This window comes from Passer domesticus, chromosome 15, assembly GCF_036417665.1.
Source record: "Passer domesticus isolate bPasDom1 chromosome 15, bPasDom1.hap1, whole genome shotgun sequence".
NCBI classification, from domain to species: Eukaryota; Metazoa; Chordata; class Aves; order Passeriformes; family Passeridae; genus Passer; species Passer domesticus.
This window is the reverse complement of record NC_087488.1, coordinates 511,779-531,756: the sequence shown is the minus strand read 5'-3', so window position 1 is coordinate 531,756 and position 19,978 is coordinate 511,779. Positions and strand designations below refer to the sequence as shown.

At 49.0% G+C, this 19,978-nt stretch overlaps 1 long non-coding RNA gene across 1 annotated transcript; it reads left to right on the top strand.

Moving 5' to 3' along the window:
* Positions 1–15,748: 15,748 nt before the first annotated feature.
* On the top strand, positions 15,749–19,164 carry LOC135281424 (uncharacterized). Its single transcript, XR_010348081.1, has 3 exons — positions 15,749–15,875; positions 17,729–17,846; positions 18,445–19,164. It is a non-coding gene; the product is annotated as an uncharacterized LOC135281424 (long non-coding RNA).
* Positions 19,165–19,978: the final 814 nt, after the last annotated feature.

Genomic DNA, 19,978 nt, shown 5'->3' with positions numbered 1-19,978 from the left:
CTGCGGGGTCCCTGCCAAGCTCTCCCCAGCTGGATTCCCAGGATTCCAGGGAGATGAGGTAAGCCAAGGTGTCTGCTGCTCCAGTGTGCTGTTCACCTCACTCCTCCCATCTCGTGTGATTATTTTGCACAGTCAGCTGTCCCCAGTGTTTATACAAACATCTGTGTTTTCACCATTTTGCACACCTATAATGACGTAGCACAATGTCATGCCCAAGGGCGTTCGATCTGATCCTTCTTCTTGAAAAAACAAGGAGTTGTAATATTCTAAGGAGACAGCAGTGCTCTGACCACATGTAGAACAAGGCTGTCACCAGGGTAATGCAGGAGCAGGCAAAGTCAAGCTTTGGCAGCAGTACAAAAGTAGCTGCCCTCCATACAGACTCGTGTCTCAGCTCAGCAGCTCTTGCTGCTTCAGAGAGGCTCTAGGAACCACTTGGCTCCAAAAGGAGAGGCAGCAGACTTGGGGAGTTTTGATGCCAGTTGAAGAATGACTGCTGTGTTTCAGCCAGAGCTTGGCCAGCTCTGTGTGACTCCAGAAACAGAAAGCCCAAGGACAGTTAATCAGCTTGGCATCTTGTTGGGTTTATGTGTTGCATTTCCCCCTTCATCACAGTGACCATGCTAATAACTTTGCCTCCTTTCATGGTACGCCCTTTCCCTCCCTTCTCTTTCTCCCTCCTCATACGTTCTTTTGTCCTCTATTTTCTCCAGGCCAAGACCCAGCAGCAGAAGCAAAGAGAACAGCTCTGAAGATGCAGGTAGGTAGAGGGCATGCCTGTCCTAAAATGATCATTGTAGTCTTGCCTCAGAGGTGACATTTGGAGAGCTTGGTTAAAACCCATTCTTTTGAAAATTTCATTAAATTCATTTCAATTCCTTGATGGGTTCAGTGGAGTCTCCCAGAGTCCAGTCCCTGCGAGTGTGCTCTGGTGGTGCCATGAAAATTCCTCCATTTTGCAGGCAAGAATAGGTTCAATTCTTCCAAGTCTTTCCGGCCATGTCCCTTTTCACTGCTTCCCTCCAAGCCATTGCCTCCCATCCGGAAGAGATCTCTTCCTAACACAAATGAAATGTACAGGATGGAGAAAGAGAACAAGAAAAATGGCACTGGCTGTGATGATGGGAGTAGAAAAAACCAGGAGCTGAGTTCAGAAGGAAAAAGTTATAAGGTAAGGAGACCAAGCTAAGACCTGTGCAGAAGATTTCCAGTTTATTTGCTGTAGGCTGAGCTTGGAGACCTTTTCTTGTGGTGTGAGCCCAGGGAAGCAGCTGAGTGGAGGAAGAGCTCAGCTGGACACTGCACTTCAGGCTGGCATTGGGTGTGTGGTGGAGACTTCACATGCTCAGTGTGGATCAATAGCAGGAGAGGTCTTTGAATGGTTTCTGGGCTCTGTTGTGGTTCCTCCTCTGTCTTATGGCTGAGAAAACACCAAGAAGCAGTCAGAGCAGCTAAAGTTGTCTAATCTGGAAAAGCTATCCTTCTAGATTTAGTAAACTATAGGTATCTGTGAACCATCTCTATGTCTTGGTGATGTTTTCTGCCTGCTCTGTCTGGTTGGGAAGCAAAAAGGTGTTTGTTGGAGCAGGCAGTCCTGCAAAGTCAGTTCCAGGTTATCTCAGCTTCAGAGGTGGTGAGAGCCAGACATCCTCTGCTGCTGTTTCCAGACTTATCAGCTTCTGGGCGGCTGTGTGCTCTGGCACGGCTTTGTCCAGAGGGAAGGGATGGGAGGTGGCCATGGGGAGAGCAGCCCCGAGCCCAGGCACACGATTGCCTTGGCAGCAGGGCCAGGAGCTGCAGTTGTTCTGGGTTTGCTGTGGGGTGCAGGAGGAGGCAGATGAACAACAGCTTTGGTAGACAAAATATCCAATCCAAGGCTTGGGTATTGATTTCAGCCTGGCTGAGAAAGGGCCCCATGTATCCCTGACAGGACCTGACCCTCTCACTGAAGTTTGAACAGGTCCTGAGTTGGCTCCTTAGCTGGGCCAGAAATGATGGGTTAAGAAGGAAGGGTGTGCATCTGCCCCTGCTGCCTCCACCCCCCTTCCTGGCCATGGCATGGGGGCTCTGGAGGAACTTGGGCAGGCAGAGACCTTGCAGAGAGCAGCAGGGCAAGGAGCTCTGCTGGACTTCCTAAATGCCAGTGAGCCTGACATGATGGATGTGTGGGAGCTGGAGTGCAGCGAGCATCCCGAGAGCTCAGCAGCAGCATCTGGGCTCAAAAGCTGCTGGGGAAGTGTAGGAGGGAAGGGCAGCAGCAGCAGAAGAGAGGGGCTTGAGAAAAGCAGGTTTTGTCATCCTGCAGAATGGCTTTGTGGGGATGTGCTGTGGATCAATACTGGCTGTTGGGTGCCTAAGGGTCAGAGAGAGAACAGTGATCTAAACCCATTCCCATGCCATCCAGAAGGCCAGTGGAGGCAGTGGCACCCCAGGATATCTTGATGTCAAACTTGTGGATGCCAGCTGGGAATGTAGCCACACTTGCAGAGAAATGAGCATGAAGGGAGAGGGGGCAAATCTGGTGCATGGTCTCTCCCTCACCACCTCCCTTTCCTTGGTCAACTTTCCCTGTCCTAGGCCAAGCTGCTCCATAGGTTTGGCTTTTCCTGCCAGATCCAAATCAATTGCACAGCTAGATGTCTTGAGGCATGAAGGGGGGCAAGGCTGGATGCTTGATCTGAGCCCTGTGTTCTACTCTTTCCAGGCTGCCTTGCTGCATTCCATTGGTGGGGATATGAAGAAGGGGTCACTGGGACTGCCTTTGGTCCCCCCAATATGCAAGGCAGGAAGTCCCCCTGTGGGCAGTGCTGCGGGGTCCCTGCCAAGCTCTCCCCAGCTGGATTCCCAGGATTCCAGGGAGATGAGGTAAGCCAAGGTGTCTGCTGCTCCAGTGTGCTGTTCACCTCACTCCTCCCATCTCGTGTGATTATTTTGCACAGTCAGCGGTCCCGTGTATGTATGCAAACATCTGTGTTTTCACCATCTTGCCCATCTGTGATGATCCAGCACAATGTTAATTCCAACACCAATGCCCCAAGAGCAGGGGCTGTGGTGGGGAAGAGGAGGAAGGGCTTAAAAGCTCCTCAAGATGCGTCCAGGGCTGGACTTGGCTATTGATTGCCTCTGCAGTGGTTGTGATGTCATTTGGTAGTTGTACTGCATGGGTCTGGATCCTGAAGATCCTTGAATGCTGTGATCCTTGACTGTCAACTTCTGCAAACAGGAGAATATGTTTGGGCAAATATTGGCTCCTGGAGAGGTGTCTGCAACTTCAGGTGCTGCTCCTGTAATCTTCAAGTGTAAATTCAAGGTGCCTGGGCCTCCACTGTGAAATGAGATCCCAGAGAAATTTTGGGATATAGATGTATAATCTGATTGATGTTTAGTATTTTGATCTGAGCTTAAGATCAAACAGGGCAAATTGCTTGAGAAGAGGCATAGGACTGTACCTGATGGAAAGGTACTGGCTTGGATATGTATGAGAAAATGAAGCTGTCAAGCTGATCCAAGTGATAACAATAAAGAAGGAGACACAGAAGTATCTTTCCAATTGAAAATCTTCAGCAGGGCTTTGAAAGTGTGATCTGAATATCCTTCCCCAAGAGCTGAGTTGGAAAAAGCCTTTTTGTTCTGGAAAGAGCCAGATGGTGTAATGTCATTCTCAGGAGCCAGCGGTGCTCTGACCACATGTAGAACAAGGCTGTCACCAGGGTAATGCAGGAGCAGGCAAAGTCAAGCTTTGGCAGCAGTACAAAAGTAGCTGCCCTCCATACAGACTCGTGTCTCAGCTCAGCAGCTCTTGCTGCTTCAGAGAGGCTCTAGGAACCACTTGGCTCCAAAAGGAGAGGCAGCAGACTTGGGGAGTTTTGATGCCAGTTGAAGAATGACTGCTGTGTTTCAGCCAGAGCTTGGCCAGCTCTGTGTGACTCCAGAAACAGAAAGCCCAAGGACAGTTAATCAGCTTGGCATCTTGTTGGGTTTATGTGTTGCATTTCCCCCTTCATCACAGTGACCATGCTAATAACTTTGCCTCCTTTCATGGTACGCCCTTTCCCTCCCTTCTCTTTCTACCTCCTGATATGTTCTTTTGTCCTCTATTTTCTCCAGGCCAAGACCCAGCAGCAGAAGCAAAGAGAACAGCTCTGAAGATGCAGGTAGGTAGAGGGCATGCCTGTCCTAAAATGACCATTGTAGTGTTGCCTCAGAGGTGACATTTGGAGAGCTTGGTTAAAACCCATTCTTTTCAAAATCTCATTAAATTCATTTCAATTCCTTGATGGGTTCAGTGGAGTCTCCCAGAGCCCAGTCCCTGCGAGTGTGCTCTGGTGGTGCCGTGAAAATTCCTCCAGTGGGAAGTGTTGGGTGGCAAGAGCTGGAGTGGTGGCTTGGGGCCCTGGAAATGCAGTGCAGGAAAAGGAAACATTCCTCTTTTTCCTGCACATGCCTTTTATCTTCCTGAAGCCTTCCTAGTATCACACTTAGTAGGGAAAATGAAGTCATTTAGCATGAAATGAGAAATGTTACCACTCCTTTCTCCTGCTTTTGAAGGAGAATACCTTTCCTTGGGGCAGTTTCTGAGCTGAACCCTTTGAGATCTGGAGGAGATTCATGGGCACTGCCTGGTTTTGCACTGGCAGAAATAGGGAAAGCTCCTATGACAGAAAGTCCTTTTGAATTTTGCAGTGAAGGAGAAGGAGGCTTCCAGGTGGATGCAGCTTAGGCAGGGTGTGAGTTTGTCATCCTCTGAGAGCACAAGAACAAAGCCACCCGTGGCAGGTTCACAATGACAAATCTCTTCCCTGGCTGTCTCTGCCTGTGTCAGTGCTGCAGGCTGAGGCTGGGGGAGGAGATGCCTTCTGCCTTGTCCCTGTCCCTGCCTTGCCTGATCCCTGACAAGTGGAATGTGCCAGACAAAATGCAGTCTCTGGTGCATCTGGCTCAGCCAATGCTTTCAAGTTGAAAGCCCCAGTGACACTGTTGTTGTTCCTTTGCCGTCGCTGGGCGTGTCATGCTAGGAGAGATGAGACTTGGAGAAATAATTCTGCTGATGCAGAAAAAGGGATCAGATCCCCTGGTCCATTTGGGGATCAGAGCTAGGTCTGCCAAATCCTGGGTGTGGCCCCTTTGGAATGACTCTTTATTTCCTGATATGCAGCTGGAGTGCTAAATGCAGCTCAGGAGTAGTACTGCTCAGTAAGTTAGGTGACATTTTTGCTGGATCAGTTCTGGACTAGAAAGTACCTATCTTATTAAACCCTGCCTGTTTTACTTTTATTACTGACCCCAGCATTCTACAGGGTGAAAGAATCCAGTTTTAAGACACTCATTCTGCTTGGATGCCATATGATTTTATCCTCCGTGAAGCCATGTAAAGAATTACATGTTGATGGAAAGTATTTTAGAATGATCCTCCAGGTCTGATGGAGAGTATTTTAGAATGATCTGCCCTCTGCTATTTCCATTAGGAAAATTTTGAATTGACCATATCAGCCAAGATCAGAAATGTTTTGAGGCAGGCCATGTTTATGTTGGGTTTGGGTGACTCTGCTGAAAAAAAAGCGGGGAATGAACCCCAGGAAGAGGCAAGTAGAGCAGAATTGGCACTTTTGGATGACCACTTTGTTCCCTACAAATACAGGCTCGCAGAATACTGGGCGCATCTAATGGAGAAAGCAAAGCTTCTTTTATGTGCAACACGTGGTGCCATTGTTTGTGTCCCAGCACTTCCTTTGTTGGAAAGAGTAATATAAAAATCCCAAATGTGCAAAACCCGACCTCAAATTGAGTGGGACCTACAGAAACAAAGGCCTAGAAAGCTACTTTTGAAAACAATGATTTCCTTGACAGTGTCCAATTCTAGAGACCACTGTGAATTTCCAACTGTTTGGAAGGAAAGGGATCCTGTAGTAGTGGGGAGGCAACAGGCAACACATAAATAGTAGAACCCTTCTCTCCTGGCTTGCCAGCTCCATATTGTTCAGAGAAATTAAACTGATGCTGGTTTCATGTAAAATAAGAAACCAACCAATCTTTTCAGTAACTAAAATGTGCTTTGAATGCCTCACCCATTAGATGGGTTGATTGTAAAGGCATGAGTTCAATTAACTCACTTCTTCTCTTGTACCTGAATTACAGCTTCTTCTGAGCCTGCTGCAAACACCCAGAGGAAGAAGGGAAAGAGCTCTTGGTGCAAAACAGGACCTGGGATGCCTCTGTTCCCAAGGAAACTGGCTGACCTGTTTGGCTTGGAGACCTATGTGCCGAAGCCCGACCTTGGGAATGGAGGTCTGGGCTCCCAGCCGGCTCAGGGGGCCTCGGCCCAGGAGCCCCAGGAGCGTGGCTCAGGCTCACACAGAGGTGAGGGGGGAGCTGGGCCGCTCTCTGCTGGGAGGAAGGGTCTTGTGGCAGCCCAGCCAGGCTGTGCACATTGCCAGGGAACAGCTGTGCCCTGCATGTGGCCCTGCAATGAGCTGTGCTGCTGCCAGTGCCCCGTGCAGCTGGAGGGCTGCTCATCTGTGGGGCAGGCAGAGGAGCAGGAGGGTGCATGTGCAGCTGAGCCATTGCTGGAGAGCACAGGGCTCGGGGCTCCCTGCTGTCCCAGGGCAGCCCAGAGGCCAGGCTGTTCCTGTGGCAGCTCTCTGGAAGTGGGGCAGGGTTTTCCCCTGGGCTGTCTCCAGTGTCTGCCCGTAGGACCATGCTTCCCTGTCCAGCTCTTTAGAAGTTTCCAGGAAATGTGTCCCATGAAATATGGAGCTTCAGATGTTTTAGGTTTGCATTGTGACCTCTGTTACCTTTTGTGTGTCCATTTTTCTGACCTGAATGACTGCAGTGGTTCCAAGGAGGTTACCCTGGGATCAGGAGTTTCCCTGCCAACTTCCCAAATGCTTTTACCTTCCAAGGCATTGCCTTCCACCCTGAATTCCCTACCTTCCTCAAAGCCCATTTCTAACTCTCCTTTTTTATTGTTAAGCTGACCATTCTGCAGGAGCAAAAAATTCTGATTTAAGAATTCCTTTTTTCCTACTGTGCTGCCACTTGATTTTGTCCTCTATGAAGCTGTTGTATAGAATGATTAGTTCTCTGAATTTTAACAGCTCTGTTGGAGAGTATTTTAGAATGAGCTCCATTGTTCTACTTGAAATTAGAAAATCAGCCTTTGGTCAGACTAGCTTGAAAGTAGCCCAATCTCATACAGTTTAGGATGAACATCCTTGGGGAAAATGAAATATCTAGTCTCAAGGACACAGTTCACGTTTGGGTAACACTCCTGCAATGCTGAGCTTTTCTTTGAATGTCCTCCAAAACAGTCCAACAAAGAGAAGAAAATGTAAATCCAAGTGCATACATGTATTAGTACCTGTGACTTCTTCCAGGAGCTGGAAAGAAGATGTTTACTAAAATCAGCATGAATAAGGGCAGATAAGAATCTCTGTCAAGAGCAATCTCCATCTCTGCCCTTCTCTATCAGGCACAGAGGCTCTCCAGCATCCAGGGGCTCTGGCCTTCACCATGCAGCAGGTTTCAGTCTGCTGGCCAGCAGAGTAATGTCATGTCTGCTGCCAGTAGCCCATCCCTTGGGAGAGGGTCTAGGCATGTGGACCTTGCTGCTCTCAGTCCCAATCTCTGTGTTTTATGAGAGCTCTGCAACCTGGAACCTGTCTTGCCTGTTGCCCAGCACGGCATTTTTGGGGGCTTGAACTCTGCCAGAGATTTACAGAAACCTTTGCTTCCATTCCCAGGCCTCCCCCTGAGCCAGGCCAAGGAGACAGATCATCCCACCAGTCCTGGTCTTACGAGGGACAGAGAGCTGAAGGACGGCTTTGGAAAGGTAAGGGACAAGGACAGGGATGAGCAGACTTCCTTTCCAGTGGCTGTTTAGTACTTGGCCCAAAATGCCACTGAAAATAATGATCTTCCCCCTGCCCTGGGAGATGGGGATTCTCTTGGGAATATATTTGACAGCTCCAGAGCAATTGCTTGGCTATTTCCAGTGGTGCCAAGGTCACTAGCTTGGACATGGTGCTAAGGTCACGCCAGAAGCAATCTTTATGTGCAAAAGCTGTTTTAGAGAAGTTCTGAATGACAGAGCAAGCTACACATCAGTGAATGTGGGCAAAGTGCACCCTCAGAAGCAGAGAAGCAAAGACTCTAATGTTGAGTGTAAGCAAGGCTGGAAAGTAAAATGGGAGAGTTTGACTTTTCCTGGTTACCTTTGTGGCTGTATCTCACAGCCCTCTCATTCTCAAGGTTTCTGCTCATTAACTTCAGCGTTTCTGCAACTTGTTTTCACACGAGTCCTCCTTTTGGTCTCGTGTTCTCACAGACCAAGTCCTTCAGAGTCCTTCAGAGCTGAGTCCTTCAGAAGCCAGGAAGTGAGAAATAGCTGCAACTCCTGGCCATGAGTGTTAAGCAACAGCTCATTACCACTCCTTGCTGGGCATTGCACATGGTTTTTATTCTGCTGCCATGGCCTGTAGGAACTGAACTGCCTGCTCACTGTCATGTGAGCTCTTCGTCTGTCTTGGAGCACTCCTATGAATTCATGCTTCAAGCAGGGCTTCCTGACATAAGTTGCAGTTGCAGCAGTGGAAGGTCATGGCACTGAACTGTTCCACCTCACTGTGTGTAATTGCCAAGGTGAGGACAGGAGACATTCCTCTGAAACTATTGGAATGGATATGGAGCTGCATTGAAGCCTATGGCACCCTGTGGACTCTGTGCTCCTGATGAGATGTTGTGTCTGGTTTGTGTGTCTCTGCTTACAGTCTATGATGTATTTCCATTGCACCTAGATCCGTGCTGCACTGTGGGAGTTGGCTCAAGAGAACTTGAAGCCAATGGACACAAAGCATTTTGTGGAAGAGATGAAGAAAAGGAGACAAAAGAAAAGATTCTTGCAGCTTCTTCCTGAGACAGTTGAGACCAGGGACGCAGCTGAAGCAAGTAAGTGGTGGCTACACTTGTGGTCCTTTTTGACCACTTGCTTGCCCCTTGCACATGGCTGCAGTCAGACTGGGGGGCTGTTCTGCTTGCATCTGAGTAGAAGCTTGCTTATTTGTTTCTGTTTCCCAAAATAAACTGCAGAGGCATGAAGAGTCTTGCCCCTGGCCTCCCTGAGTCAGTAACAGAATATCAGCTTCCCACCTTCACCTCTAAAGTCTTTCAGAGTAGAAAATTCTGTCTTGCAAAGTACACTGGGGCTTCAGACTCTCTCCTGGAGAGCAGCCTCCAGGGAAGGCGAGGCCAAAAGACTGCTTTTCAACTGGGATTCCACCTGGACGAAACAAAGCTCCATTCCTTCTCATGAAAACACCAGAGATCCTTCTCCTGCTGCTCCCTGCTGAGGAGCTGATGCTGTAGAGCTGTGCTGAAGCCCCAGGAAGTGCTTCTGCTGCAGCCCCGGGAGCAAGCAGCGTTCCCGACTGAATCCCAGCCGGGCTCTGCCTGCAGGGCTGTGAGCGCTGCCCGAGGGCGGCAGCAGGGCCCTCAGGAGGCAGCACTCAGCCCCAGGGCAGCATGCAAGGTTAGCTGCACTTTCTTGGGTAACTTCCCCTGCCAGTGTCTGGAACAGGAGAACAAAAGCAAGGCAATACTGGCTTTTCCTTGTTTCTTCGAGGAAGCATCACTGCAGGTTGGTTTTATACTAGAAGAGGGAAGATTTTGACTAGATATCAGGGAGAATTTTTTCTATAATGAAGGGGATGAAAAGTTGGAAGGTTTGCCCAGAGAAGCTGTTGTTGCTCCATCCTTGAAGGTGTTCAAGGCCAGTTTACATGGGGCTCTGTGGACCCTGATCTAGACGAAGATATCCCTGCTCACAGGGCTTGGACTAGACGGTGGTTAAAGGTGCCTTCCAACCCAAACTCTTCTAGGATTCTGTGATCACTGTCCCTTGTTAGTGTTATCTTGGTATAAAGTGGTATACCATTGTTATACTTGAAGTTCTTTGGGATAACAAAGAGATGTTGCCCAGCTCCAGCAACTTTTGTTGTCAACCTGTCCAGCACCCTCCACTTACAAGCTCTTCTTTGCTTCCTGCAGCCTTTAGCTTACCACCTGTTGATGGCACAGCTCCTAGGGTGCAGAGAAAAGACCCTGGTACTGCCTTGAAGAAGAAGGTCTTGAGAAAGCAGGACAACGTGCCCTTACTGCCCAATAAGCCCACCATCCTTGGAGATGGCAGCTTCCCACGCAACTCCTCAGGTAAGCCTGCTCCATGGAAGCTTTTCCCTGCATGGCTTTTTCCCTGCACAAGGAGAACAAAGTGTCTCCTGCCTCAGCCAGCACAGCTGGGATCTTGGGGCTATAGGCTGTCCTGAGAATGAGCAGCAAATCTACTTTTCAGTTACTCCAGTTTGGTAGCACTAGAGAGTTGGTTCTTAGAGATCCATTGGAAAGTGGGGCTGAATAAAGTCCGTGCTGAAGGCCTAAGCTCTGGCTTTTGCCCATCCTAATACTCCAAACTACAGCACTGGTGCCAGGAGACAGCTGTGACTGCAGGGATGAGCTATGGGGCAGCATGCCAGGCTGTGCTCACCGTGCACCTACGAGTGCCACCATGATCTGCTGTCCACTCACCATCTGGGCCCTCTGCCTGTCTGCAGTCCGGCTCTGCAGCCAGCTTTTCTGCTGTCCAGCAAGGGCTGTCTCTGCAGGGCCGTCAGTGGCTTGGTGCAGCTGTGCCTCTGCTCCCAGCAGTGCCCGATGGCTCCTGGCTGCCGCCATCCAGGGCCTGCAGTGCCAGGAGGGAACAAGCAGTGCCTCCTGTGTCACCCAGCAAAGACAGCGGCTGTGTGCAGCAGGTGACAGCCAGGAGGGGCTGCCTGCTGCTCCCAGGCTGTTTGCTGCCTGCAGGAAATGCACAGCAGACAGTCCCCAGTGGCTCTTGTCTCTCCTTTGTGGGCAGCCTGCCTGTGCTGTGATGCCAAGCAGGGCGAGATAAGAAGAAGGCAGCTAGGAATGATACTTCAATGCTCTTTGCTACTTCCATGTTCAGAATTGACCAGAACTAGCCTGATGTGGCTCTCCATTCACAGTGAATCTAGATGTGTGTATGTCTACATACTTCTGCAGTGCCATCACTGGTGTCAGTGGCTGAGGTACATCAGTGACACCCGGATTAGCTCCTGCCTGAATAGTTCTGATGTTTGGGTTCCTCCATACTTTGTGAGAACATGCAAGGTAGCACAAAAGCCCTACAAAGTCTAGAGCAGTTTGTCTAGATTCTGTGTAATATTTATACTCCATCCTTTTAGACAGCTCAAATGTTTTCATCTACACAAGAGGAAATGAGCTTTTGAGTACATGATGTGAAATTTTTGATTGACAGTACTATTGATGACAGATGGGTTTCATAAGAAATGCATTTACCATCTGATTTTTTCATACCTTGTTAATTCCTTTCTTTACCAAGAAATTCAATTAAGGCAAACCCAGGCCAATTGATTAACAACAGAGTGCATGTGCCAACAATGTGCATCTGTATTTGCCTATTTTTATCCCCAGGACACATTTGGAAGGCTTTTTTCTATCAACTGTCTAGTCTGGAAATTGCATTTTTCCACAAGAGAAAGTTTAGAAATGTCTGAGTTTGCAAATACAGCCATTAGATGACAAATACATTTCCCCATAGCATCTTTGAAATACAGCCAGTGTGTATCTCTGAAAGAGCAAAGTTTCACAATGCTTGGAAAGAACAAAATCCATAAACCACTGCCTTCCCAACAGTAGGCTAAATGTATGTGCAGTCAGCTGCTTCTGTCTAGAATATGTGAAGTTAATGGAAACAGAGGCACTGTCAGGTGTGAAGGGTCAGGTATGGCTGTTCCCTGGTCGTTGCTCCGTGGGGATTGAGCCGGGCCCAGCAGGGCTGGCCTGTTCAGGCTTGGTTTGGTGCTGTCTCCAGGCAGCTGCAGGTCTCTCCTGAGGGAGCTGCAGAGTGCTCCTGTCCTCAGGGCTGGGGAAATCAGGGTGCTGAGACAAGAGAGGCACTGAGGGGCTCCCTCCTGGGTAGCGAGTGCTGCTGGTCAGTGCTGTCTGGCAGGGAGCGGGAGCTCTGTGGCCGCAGGAACCTGCCGCTGGCCGTGGCACCTGTGGCCCTGGGAGCTGGGGCTGCGGGGCAATTGTCAGGTTTAGCCTGGAGCTGTGCCCAGCTGGGGAAGGCTGGGAGCAAGCAAGGAGCCCCAGGAGCCAGACAGCAGGGAAGTCTCTGCCCCAGTGGCAGTGTGTGCCACAGGGAACCCTGGCTGGGAGATGGGCTGCAGGCCGCTCCATGGTGGGTGCCTTGCCCGGGCCGCAGCGCCCATGGCCGACCCTCTCCTTGCAGTGACCTCGCAGACAGGCACTGGTGCCCAGCGCCGAGAGGAGCCGCTCCGTGGGCATGGGCAGGAGGACAGAGCCTCTTCAGAGCCACAGCAGTCCTTGCAGGAGGCACTGTCCTTGCTGGGCAGTGATGACTGGTAAGAAAGGCCCCATCACTCTGTGTCCCTCACAGCATTCGGGTTGGTCAGAAGCGTGTCTCGCTGGTGCCTCTGAGCCCCGAGAGCCCAGAGGGCCAAAGGGCACTGCTGAAACCTCTGCAGAGCAGTGAGAGGATAAAGACTGGAGAGCAGTCTTTATTGGCCTTGCTTTTCTTGGCCTTGCTCTGCAGCACCGCTCCAGCTGCAGCAGGTCCATGCTGTTTCCTGGCTTTGGCAGCTGCTCCATGGAGCTGCAAAGGAAATGTTGAGGGAAGAGAGAAAGCTGTGCAAAGAGATGATTTGCTGGCTGAAGACAGAAGCAGGATGGCAGCAGTTTTGAGTGTACAGATTTGGGTGCCTTGGGCCACTGGCCCAGTGGGACTGAGTAAGATTTCTCTCTGCTCCCACTGCTGACAGCAAGGGCAGGTGACAGGCTCTCCCTGTCATCTCCTGCATGTGAGTCCCAGAAGCAGCTCCGGGGAGTTCCTCTTTCTGAGTAATGGACTGAGTTGTGCTTTCAAGTCCCTCAGCCTGTCATTACTCCTGAGGGGCTCATGGCAGAAGAGAAGGAAAAAGAAATAAAATCCTCTAGGAATCTTGCACTTTTGGAGGTTAACTTTTTCCTTCTCACTGCTTCCTATGGGCCTGAGATATTTTGTCAGTACTCCCAGTGTGTCCCAAAATTATACACAGGTACAAGGAGGCCCAGAAGTTACAAGCCTACAAATGTGAGGTAATATTGGTTGTCTTTCTGATGGCTTTTTGATCACTCCCTGTTGGATGCTTCATTCACACAGGGGTAAGGCCTCCATTCATATTGGGAGAACCATAAGAAACCTCCAACAGTTCATCTCCTTCTGCAGTGGCCTTTGCTTTGCCCTTTCTCTTCTGCTTTCTCTTCCCCATTCTCTTTGGTGCCCTGTGAGGTGCAGAGAGCTTCTGCAGCTGTGAGTGTCCTGATGACGCTCAGGGGTGCCCGTGGGATCAGTCGCCAGCCCTGTGCTGCAGCCCTGATGCCTCACACTCCTTCCTGGAGCTGAGGGCCTGCACAAAGCAAGTGCTGAGAGATGGAGTTGTTTTCAGCTTTGAAATAACATGTGGCTGTTGTGCAAGTTGTTTTAGGTAGGGGGGTTTTGAGCAAGCCAGAGTTTCAACAGTTCTTGCCCAGGGCTGGAATCTTCTGGGGCATCCTGCTGATTTTTTTGGGAATTTGTGAGGTGGGGTGGAGTGGGTGAGACACACAGGCCTAGACTGAAGAGTGGAAACTCAGCTCCAGAGTGCCAGTGCAGACTCTCAGTGCTGAACTGCCTGCTGGGGCAGACAAAGAAGGAAAATGCCCCAGTAACAGCCCAATGGGACTGTGTCTCAGGGACAGGTACAGGGAACTGAGAAGAAACAGCAGCATGGCCCAGCCTCACAGCTTCTAGGAAGCAGTGACAGAGGGAGTTCATGTGCCAGAGATTTCAGGAAGGCTGTCTTCTTAAACAGCCACGAATGAAGTCTCTGAAAGCCCTCTCTTTGCCTCTTGGATTTGTGCATGCTTTTGACAGCTACAGCATCCTGTGGCAACACATTCCATGATTTCATTAAGTACTCCTTGAAAAGCACCTCCCATGGCTTGAGCTGCCAGCCTGGTCATTTCGGAGGGTGCTGCCTACTTCTTGGGCAGAGAGAAAAATCAATCTTTTTGTTACATGCCTTTCAGGGAGCTGAAGGAGAAGGGACTCTTCAACATCAAGCACCTGGCTGAGTCCCATTGAGAAGTCCTGCTGTCCAGACTTCATGACATTTGCTTGGCAGTTACCAGCGAGGTGAGAACATTGTTTTGAATTGTTCCCCATACTTCATACAGGATGTGCAGAGTAGGTATGTGCTTGTTCATCTCCATGTGTGCTCAGGGTGTGCCTCCTTTTCTGGTTTGAGACCTTCTATTTCCCATGTCTGTCAGCTGTCTGTAGGATCTGTGTGCACATGTAGCTGTATTTACTGGTAGGTCGAATATCTGACACTTGTCTGTGAGTGAGGTGACATTACAATGCAATGTGCAAATGGCAAAATCAAGACACTAATGACGTTATTTGCCAGAGTCCTAATCTCTGCCCAAGCTGTAATTCAACACTGCAAATGAGTCTGTAGATCTGAGCCTGTGTTTTCTGTTTCCTGGCTGAGTGCTTCAGCTGCTGGTGTAGCTTTTCTGAACAGGAGCAATTGACTCTTCTATTTTTATGACTTGTGTCTTTATGATTTGAAAGCAGCCCTTGATTTAATTTTCTAGTGAAAGGGCCTAAAATCATGGCAGTGGACATTGTAGAAAGGTTAGGTAGGAAGCTTTAGTGAATTTTGCTTTTGTTTTGTTTTGGTTTTTTTTTTTTTTTTTTTTTTGGTTTGCAGTAAGCAGGTCTGAGGTCAGAAATTGGTTCCAGAGTAAGTGCCTTTCAGTGTTTGTATCTTCCTGCTCTTACTGTGCTTTTATGTTCCTCTGGACACAGTGGGATGTGTTGCCATTTCTTGGGATTTCTGCTGAAGGCAACTGGTTTTCTGTTCAAGGTGATTCTTATGTTTCCTATCATGTCTTCCCCAGGTGACCAATCTCCGGTCCAAGGTGTCCTACTCTGCAGTTGTCACTCTGGGAGAGTTCTTTGTGACCTTGAAGAAGGACATGGACTGCGAGGCGGATGAGGTTGCTGCAGTCCTTCTCCAGATGGTGTGGAACTCCCCAGAGTTTGTTCAGAAGGCAGCCTGTCAGAGCCTGGGGATGATGGTAGAGGATGTGACTCCTGCACGAGCAATGGCTGCTCTCATGGACAGGGGAGTCAAGTAGGTTCTTCTTCTTCCAGTGATGTTCTTCAGCGTCTAGTGTGTGGGCGGGGGAAGGGATGAGGGAAAGAATGGGAATGATGGGAGGGAAGGGTCCTGTATCCTGCATCTTCTGGGAACTCAGTGACTTCATTCTCTGATCAACCTCATTTCTTTCCTCTTGTCACCTATTTCTGCCCTCCTGCAGCCTATTAGTTCTCAGAATCACAGAACTGTAGAATATGGCCAGTTGGAAGGGGCCCTTCAGGATCATCAGGATCATTGCACAGAGTGGCCCAATGCTAACTTTGTGTTTATCTGAGGACAGAACCTTCTGCAGGTGTCTGCAGCTGCAGGGAGAAGCCAGGCCCCCTTCCCCCAGCAAGGACAGGGAGCAGGCTCTGGCCAAGGCCTGTGCTGCTGCTGCTCCTTCTCCCCGTGCCCCAGGGTTTGCTCTCTCCTTCCCAGGAGCTGCCACGCCCAGGTGCGGAAGTGTGCGGCCCAACTCCTCCTGTCCCTGATGCAGAAATTGGGAGTCACGAAGCTGGCAGGCACAGCCAGGGCTGAGAGGCTGGCACAGGTGGCAGGGACGCTTGCTCAGGACTGTCACCAGGACACAAGGTAATGATCTTCATTTCACTTCCTGAAACAGGAAAACCGTTTTGTGTTTGGCTTTAAAGGTAAAACCAGAAAAGAGTGGAAACTCAAGGAAATAATAAGTGACCTCACTGTGTGGATAAGGGTCATAGAATCACAGAATATGCCCAGTTAGAAGGCACCTATCAGGGTCATCCATTCCAGCTCCCAGCCATGTCCTGGTTTAGGGCAAGTTTGGGAGATAACCCCCAGAGGGGCTTCTCTACAAAAGCAGATTCAATTGCCCCTCCCCCCTCCAACCGGTTCAGGAGAAAATATCTCCTTGGAGAAAAAGTGGAAAGAAACCTGTTTGTTAAACAATAGAACCCAAACAATATTAAACAATAAAACTTCTCACTGCTCCAAAAAAAGGGCAAAATCAGAACAGTCCTCTCCCCGGGTTGCAGCTCGGCTCACTCAGTCTCTGATCAGTCTCTGGTGCTGGAAACGCCGCGGCCCAGGCCCGGCCAGGGGGGCCACAGGTGGAGCTGCCGGTGCTCTTCTGGGTGTTCAGTCCAGAGCAGCCTTGAACAGGTCCAAGAAAAAGGAAAAAAAATCACAGTCCAGGGAACTTCTTTGCCTCAGCTAGCTAAAACTAACTAAAAGCAAAAAAAAAAAACAAAAAAACAAAAAAACGGAAAAAGGAGCTCTGTCCTGCTGTCTGTCCATCCACAGACAACACAGTCCAGGAGCAGGAATGTGGAGGAGTGAGAGCAGTGTGAAAACAAACTGCGCGCTTCTTGCCTCCCCTCTTCACTGTCTGGAAGAGAGTCTTAAAGGTGTAAAACTTATTATTCAGTATAAACAGAACAAGACGACTGGGGATAAAAGCATCATATAGTCAACCTAGGACAGCAGGGCACCCCAAGAGTCACTCCGTGTGCCTGAGAGCATTGTCCAAATGCTTCTCAAGTTCAGTCAGACTTGGTGCTGTGACCACTGCTCTGGAATGCCTGGGGAAATGACTGTACTGCGTAACCTGAGGCTGGCCAGCAAGGAGCATTGCCAGCTTCCTGTGACTTGAAGGATTCTTTACTGAGTTCAAAAGAGCTCAGATTAGCCAGTCCAACAGTTTTGATTTGCCTTAGGTGCAAAGCACAAAGCCAAAGTGTTGGCTAATATTCATCACTGAAGGATCCCAAACATCTGTTTCTCATTAACTTAAGACATTCCTAGAAATATTTCAGGGGTCTTTAGACTCTTTCTAAAATCCCTTCTGCAGATTTCTAGAATGCTGTTATCTGTGGTTCAACAACCTCCAAATTTCTTCTTGAAGAAAACTGTGGTTTCCTGGTGGCAAAATCAACCCAAACCACCAAGATCCCCTTACTTTGATGATGAAATTCCCATTAATAGCTGCCAAGATCACCAGAGCAACTAGCTACCCCTGTGCATACATATAGTATAGAATAAGCAACAGGATGCAGGAGGTGTTTTGTCTCGGCTTCCCTGCCAGTTAAAGAAAGGCAAAGTTTTGTGCAATGGCAGCAAGACACTGCTAATAGGCTCTGACAACAAAGCAGATGTGTTTTGCTTATTCCCTGGGAACACCCACAGTGTCAGAGTGAAATGGTATTTTTCTGTGGCCCGACATTCTCCTCTTGCCTCTTGTGTTCAGCTGACAGCACTGTGCAGTGTCAGGTGGAGGTAAATCTCCCTCTTTGCTGAGTAGGTAATGCCTTCTCATGCAGGGGTTGCACCTGATGAGTTTAAGGTGTCAGCCTCTTCTGTTAACACTCTCCCTTTCTTCACTGTTGTTTCCTTCCTGCCTGCCTTCCTTTCTGCCTCCCTCCCTTCCTGTCTTCCTTTCTCCTGCCCTTCCTTCTATCCTTCCTCAGGCATTATGGACAGGAGATGGTGAAGATGTTGCTGAGCCATCAAAAATTTAAAATGCTTCTGGAACAATCTCTCTCCATGCGTGATCTGGAAGATATTCTGACAAGAATTAAGAAGAAAGTAAGTGCTTGACACGAGAAATGTCTCCTTTGTGCTAGTATGCTTACATTAGGTCAAGCATACCCAATGTGTCTTTATCTCATTTCTCTTCTGCTGAATCACTTTGCTCTTGGGAATGAGCTGTTAATCCTTAGCCTGTTCATATGCAGGCCGCAAAGAAACTGCCATTATTAGGGAATAAGTGGGGTTTGGAATATTTTGAATATGGGTCACAAAGAGGAAAGGGAAAGAGGAGAAAATGGGTTTACCTTTAAGAGTAAGCCCCCACCATGTTCTCCCTGCTCTGCCCCCAGTAAAGCAATTAAGTGAGAATTGAACATAACAGAGTCTGAAGATAACAGTCTTTGCAAAAGACATGGAAGCAGTAGTACCAAGAAAACTTCCAAATATACAAAAGATGTCCAAGTCAATCCTAGTTACTACAATTACTGTCTGTCTTTTGGGAATACTGCCCTGCTGTCAAGCCCTGTGGAGCTGGAAGAAGCTTGGTGAATTCAGCAGCATCCAGTGAAAAATCCTTTGTTTGTTAGGAGGGGGATTTTATTTTTTTAATCAACATTATATGTTATGAATAAAAAGTTGTAATTTTTTTTTAAAGTTTCAGAGTTAAAAAAACCAAGCCAGACCGAGTCAGCCTCCTTTAGTTTCGCTGCCGAAGGAAAGCTTTTCAAATACCTGTTAATGGCAGGTGATTAACTGATTGTTTCCCTGATGCTGGCTGCATACCAAGAAGATACCAAGAGAAACCCTCCAGGGTAAAGAGATGAACAGTGACACCAGAGACAACATGCAAATGAGAAACGCAGTGCACCCTGGATTGTTACAGTTTTACAGTTTTTATAAGAAAAACCCCTAAAATCACGAGCCATAAGTGACTTAAAGTGACGTCTAAGGATGGGAGCATTGTCCCGTACCTGCTTAAACCTTTTTATTTCTCACTCTAACTTGAAAAGAAACTGATTAAAGAGACCCCCCGGGTTTCTAAACCAACAAACTAAGGACTCAACGACTCTCCCGTGAGGACAGAGTCCCCAGTTCTGCCTGCAGACCAGCGGACAAAACTGCATCATCCTCCTGCTTCGTGCCACGCCTGGGAGCAGCGGCGGCGAGGGCGCAACCCGTCGATTTCTTCCCACCTGAGCTGATTCTTCTTAATAAAGGCATTAAAAAGGAGAAAGATCTCCTGCCCATTTATTTCAGCTTGGGGGACTCGTCCGGGATAGCCACGCCTGAAGAGGACACCAGGACTGGGACGGCCGCCCACCCTGGACCTGCAGGACAGCTGGCTATCAGGACCAGAGAAGATCGGCTTGGGACAGTGACACGGAGCAGCGTCGGATAGGTGAGAATATCCGGCGGCGGGAGAGGGAGGCGAGCGAGTGTGTGTGCGTGAGACGAGGGCCGGCAGCCTGGCTCCTCGAAGCGAGTGGGGACCCCTCGGTACCGCGGTTCCGCACCCCCGCGAGGGGGCCGGCCGGGAACAGGGGGAAGCGAGTGGAACTGGTGATTGAGGCGCCTCCAGAGGGGTAAAGAGGACCCCCCTCCGGGCGTGCGGAGGAAATAGCTGTGTGAGTGGCACGCACCCCAAAGGCTCTGATACAGGTCCTAACGAAGGAAGTTAGGATTTATGATATCAGGCAGTTTGGCTCTGACAGAAGAGGTCAGGTACCCCTCAGAAGCCAGGGTTTCGAGGTTTGACTGTTTGAGCCTTGGCAAGGGAAGGCCAAGGTCTCTCTAAGTCCTGACGAAGGAGGTCAGGCAAACCTCAGAGGTCAAGACCTCGAGGATGTTTTTTTGTATTTTGGTTGTTTGTTGAGTCTTGGCAAGAAAGCCAAGGTCTTAACAAAGTCCTGACGAAAAGGGTCAGTGAAATTGGAGTTTTGGCAGGAGGTCGAGACTTCTTAAATAAGATATATTTCCTTTAGAGAAAAAGACACCTTGTGATTTGTTTAGAGGCAGAAAATAATGGGAGGGTGTGGTAGTAAGAAAAGTGGCCAAAGATTGAAGAATATACCTCCCCACAGTCCCCTAGGTGAACTATTAGAGAAATGGGACTTTATAGAAAGTACAGAAGGATTAGATAAAGTTAAGATGATTCATTACTGTTCAGAAGTGTGGCCAGAATTAGAAGT